Below are 6,000 nucleotides of genomic sequence, written 5' to 3'. Positions count from 1 at the left end.
GTTGGCAAAATTTCCTATAGAAATTTTCTATTTTTCTATAGAAAAACAATTTTGACAAAATTTTGTACAGAAATAAAATTTTGTATAGAAAAAAAATTTTTGACAAAATTTTGTATGGAATTAAAATTTTGGCAAAACTTTCTACAGAAAAAAATTTTAGCAAAATTTTCTATGGAAATAAAATTTTGAACAGAATTACAATTTTGGAAAAAAAATCTATAGAAATAAATTTTTGACAACATTTTCTATAGAAATAACATTTTGGCAAAATTTTCTATAGAAATAAATTGCGACAAATTTTTCTCTAGGAATACAATTTGGCTAAATTTTCTACAGAAATAAAATTCTGACAAAATTTCTGAAACAATAAAATTTTGAGAAAATTTTCTATAGAAATAAAATTTTGACACAATTTTCTATAGAAATAAAATAGTAGCAAATTTTGGCAAAACTTTCTAAAAAAAAACAATTTTAGCAAAATTTTCTATGGAAATAAAATTTTGACAAAATTTTCTATAGAATTACAATTTTGGTAAAAAATTCTATAGAAATAAAATTTTAGCAAAACTTTCTATAGAAATAATATTTTGGCAAAAGTTTCTATAGAAATGAAATGTTGGCAAAAGTTTCTATAGACATAAAATTTTGGCAAAATTTTCTATAGAAATAAGATTTTGCCAAAATTTTCTAATTTTCTAAAATTTTCTATAGAAAAAAATTTTTGACAAAATTTTGTATAGAAAAAATTTTAACAAAATTTTCTTTAGAAATAAAATTTTGACAAAATTTTCTATAGCAATAAAATTTTGACAAAATTTTCTATAGAAATAAAATTTTGACAAAATTTTCTATAGAAATAAAATTTTGACAAATTTTTCTATAGAAACAAAATTTTCTATTGAAATAAAATTTTGAGAAAATTTTCTATAGAAATAAAATTTTGACAAAATTTTCTATAGAAATAAAATTTTGGCAAAAGTTTCTATAGAAATAAAACTTTGGCATAAGTTTCTATAGACAAAATTTTGTATAGAAAAAAAATTTAACAAAATTTTCTTTAGAAATAAAATTTTGACAAAATTTTCTTTAGAAATAAAATTTTGACAAAATTTTCTTTAGTAATAAAATTTTGACAAAATTTTCTATAGAAACAAAATTTTCTATTGAAATAAAATTTTGAGAAAATTTTCTATAGAAATAATATTTTGGCAAAAGTTTCTATAGAAATAAAATTTTGGCAAAAGTTTCTATAGACATAAAATTTTGGCAAAATTTTCTGTAGAAATAAGATTTTGAAAAAAATTTGCTAATTTTCTAAAATTTTCTATAGAAAAAAAAATTTAACAAAATTTTCTTTAGAAATAAAATTTTGACAAAAATTTCTATAGCAATAAAATGTTAACAAAATTTTCTATAGAAATAAAATTTTGACAAAATTTTCTATAGAAAAAAAATTTTGACAAATTTTTCTATAGAAACAAAATTTGGCAAAATTTTCTATAGAAATAAAATTTTGAGAAAATTTTCCATATAAATAACATTTTAGCAAAATTTTCTATAGAAATAAAATTTCGGCAAAATTTTCTATAGAAATAAAATTTCGGCAAAATTTTCTATAGAAATAATATTTTGGCAAAAGTTTCTATAGAAATAACATTTTGGCAAAAGTTTCTATAGATACAATTTTGTATAGAAAAAAAAATTTAACAAAATTTTCTTTAGAAATAAAATTTTGACAATATTTTCTATGGAACTAAAATTTTGACAAAATTTTCTATAGAAATAAAATGTTGATAAATTTTTTTATAGAAACAAAATTTGGCAAAATTTTCTATAGAAATAAAATTTTGGGAAAATTTTCTGTAGAAATAAAATTTTGACAACATTTTCTATAAAAATAAAATTTTGGCAAAATTTTCTATAGAAATAAAATTTTGGCAAAATTTTCTATAGAAATAAAATTGGACAAAATTTTTTATAGAAATAAAATGTTGACAAAATTTTCTATAGAAACAAAAATTTTGACAACATTTTCTAGAAAAATAAAATTTTGGCAAAATTTTCTATAGAAATAAAATTGGACAAAATTTTCTATAGAAATAACATTGTGACAAAATTTTTTACAGAAATAAAATTTTGACAAAATTTCAAAAACAATAAAATTTTGACAAAATTTTCTATAGAAAAAAAATTTAGACGAAGTTTTCTAAGAAATAAAATTTTAGCAAAATTTTCCATTAAATAACATTTTTGCAAAATTTTCTATAGAAATAAAATTTCGGCAAAATTTTCTATAGAAATAAAATTTCGGCAAAATTTTCTATAGAAATAATATTTTGGCAAAAGTTTCTATAGAAATAAAATTGGACAAAATTTTCTATAGAAATAACATTGTGACAAAATTTTTTACAGAAATAAAATTTTGACAAAATTTCAAAAACAATAAAATTTTGACAAAATTTTCTATAGAAAAAAAATTTAGACGAAGTTTTCTAAGAAATAAAATTTTAGCAAAATTTTCCATATAAATAACATTTTTGCAAAATTTTCTATAGAAATAAAATTTCGGCAAAATTTTCTATAGAAATAATATTTTGGCAAAAGTTTCTATAGACAAAATTTTGTATAGAAAAAAAATTTTAACAAAATTTTCTTTAGAAATAAAATTTTGACAAAATTTTCTTTAGAAATAAAATTTTGACAAAATTTTCTATAGAAATAAAATTTCGGCAAAAGTTTCTATAGAAATAAAATTTTGGCAAAAGTTTCTAAAGAAATAAAATTTTGACAAATTTTTCTATAGAAACAAAATTTTCTATAGAAGTAAAATTTTGAGAAATTTTTCTAAATAAAATGTTGACAACATTGTCTATAGAAATTTTCTAATTTTCTAAAATTTTCTATAGAAATGAAATTTTGGCAAAATTTGCCATAAAAATAAAATTTTGACAAAATTTTCTATAGAAATGAAATTTTGACAAAATTTTCTATAAAAATAAAATTTTGACAAAATTTTCCATAAAAATAAAATTTTGACAACATTTTTTACAGATATAAAATTTTAGCAAAATTTTCTACAGAAATATAATTTTAGCAATATTTTCTATTAAATATAAAATTTTGACAAATTTTTCTATAAAAATAAAATTTTGACAAAATTTTCTATTAAAATAAAATTTTGGAAAATTTTTCTACAGAAATAAAATTTTAGCAAAAATTTCTATGGAAATAAAATTTGACGAAGTTTTCTAAGAAATAAAATTTTCTATAGAAATAAAATTTTGACGAAGTTTTCTATAGAAATTTTCTAATTTTCTATAGAAATAAAATTGGGCAAAATTTTGTATAGAAAAAAAATTTACAAAATTTTGTATAGAAAAAAAAATTTACAAAATTTTGTATAGAAATAAAATATTGACAAAATTTTGTATAGAATAAAAATTTAACAAAATTTTTTTTAGAAATAAAATTTTGACAAAATTTTCTATAGAAATAAAATTTTGACAAAATTTTCTATAGAAATAAAATTTTGGCAAAAAATTCCATAAAAAATCAAATTTTGGCAAAAATTTTCTATAGAAATAAAATTGGTCAACATTTTCTATAGAAATAAATTGTGACAAATTTTTCTCTAGAAATACAATTTGGCTAAATTTTCTACAGAAATAAAATTCTGACAAAATTTCTAAAACAATAAAATTTTGACAAAATTTTCTATAGAAACAAACTTTAGACGAAGTTTTTTAAGAAATAAAATTTTGACGAAGTTTTCTATAGAAATAAAATTTTGACAAAATTATCAACAGAAATAAAATGTTGGCAAATTTTTCAACAGAAATAAAATTTTGGCACATTTTTTATAGAAATAAAAATTTTGGCAAAATTCTTTATAGAAACATAATCTTGACGCAGTTTTCGATAGAAATAAAATTTTGACAAAATTTTCTCTTGAAATAAAATTTGGACAAATTTTTCTATAGAAATAATATTTTGACAAAGTTTACAAGTTTTTGATACCCATAAGAAGTACTCGTAGTTTTATTGCGGGATTTTCGATTAGATTTTTCTTGATGGACATTTTTCTCCCGTAAGAAATCCAAGGTAGAATACTGTTATTGGCATGCATACAAAATTTCCGCTAGAGGTGGGCGTACTCTTAAAAACATACCACTTTTTATAATAGGTGTTTTTTATATGCTGTTTATAATTTAGTGTCAAAATAAATACAAAGCAAAATTATATGGTTTGCTTACAAGCGAAATTTCCTTTAGAGATATATACCGAGTTATAAGAAATATGTGAAAAACTGTATTATCGGCATGGATGAAACTATATAACAAAGACAGTATGTTGTAAGACAATAGTATGAAGAAGATGTGAAATTGGCAGCATCACGCGTTTTTTTTATCGATCCATAAAAATAAATTAATATAAATATATATATAAATTGGAATATAAAGGGAGTATTTAATTATTTACTTAATATTCAATAATTTTTAGTTGAAGGAATTTAAGTTTTCATTAAATAAATACAATTAAAAAATTATGAACCTATTATGAATTATAAACATTTGGAATGTCTGAAGCCAATTTCCCATATTTTTTAATCTGTTGTCTTTGATAAAAAAATATATATAAAAAATGTTTAAAATTTTGTTGTATTGAAACAAATGTGAAAAAATTGCTCAATCTCTCAACATTATTCTTCCCTTGTTTTGTTTGTTTTTTTATTTATGTACCATTTTATTTTATTCCAAAATGTGTATAATTAAAATGTTTAATTTGCATTGTAAAAATATTATTCTGCATAAACTGGTCATTTATGCAAAAATAATATTAACTTTTTATATGGAAAAAATGTTTTACAAAATAAAATAATTTTTATAAAAAAATTGGCTGTGAATACTTTATTTAAAAAGTAAAAAATATCGAAATAAAATCATAAAAATAATAATAATAATAAATTAAACATGTATAAAACCAATACCAACCAGAAAAGCCCTATAATACTCATAATTAGCTAAATAACAAATAGAACCATGCAACTCACAAACGAATCATTATTAAATAACGCTATAAATTAAAAAGTAAAATTAATAATGTTTAAAAACTTATTGTTTTTATTCCATAAAACATAAAATACATCTACAAGCAATTTCGCAATAGTTTCCAAAATGGCTTTATAATATGATTTTATAATAAACTCATGAGAAAAATAAGTTGTAAAGAATTTATAATAATTATAAATATATGAAAAAAAAAATTCAACGAAGCAATAATATCAGAAACGTTTCAAAAACAATAATAATTGAAAAACAAAATATTTATTTTTAAGTACGCCCTATATCGGAATATTAACTTGTTGCCAATCCAATACCAAAAAAAAGTTTTCTAAAGAAAAAAATTCTAGTGGCAAAAAAGCGGCTACAACTGGTCATTGTAAATGTATTTCCCACAGAATTTTTTCTTTTACAAAACCACAGTCCTGTATTTCGGTTCCACGCTTATGATTAACAACCACAAATCATGTTAACAATTAACTGAAAATTATTTAAAAAAAATTTCGAATTTTGTAAATTTTGCAAAATAAACATCATACGCTCCATAAAACTTTGTAATTTCTTCCTTTCACTTCCCTTCCTATTATCAGTTCACATGTTTATGTACACTTAAAATTTTTATGTACATTTTCGTTTTTAGTTTAAGTTGTTAATATAATTATATAAAATAAAAATGATAAACAAAATATATACATAAAAAATCGCAAATGCTGTACAATGAGCAAATAAACAAATAAGAGTTACAACACTCAACAATAAAATAATTGAAACAATTTTTTTTTTAAATCTCCTATGAACACAGAGTTGTATTACCTGGCTTTCAGGTTGTGTTTCAATTTAGCAATTTTGTTTTCCCTGGAGATTGATATTAAATAAAGAAGAAAATAAAATAATGAATATGTGTGTCTATCGATTTATATTATGGATTGGTGAGTAAAAA

The sequence above is a fragment of the Haematobia irritans genome, chromosome 3 (genome assembly GCF_050003625.1).
Source record: "Haematobia irritans isolate KBUSLIRL chromosome 3, ASM5000362v1, whole genome shotgun sequence".
Classification (NCBI taxonomy): Eukaryota; Metazoa; Arthropoda; class Insecta; order Diptera; family Muscidae; genus Haematobia; species Haematobia irritans.
The sequence above is the reverse complement of the archived record's forward strand: the minus strand, read 5'-3'. Positions refer to the sequence as shown.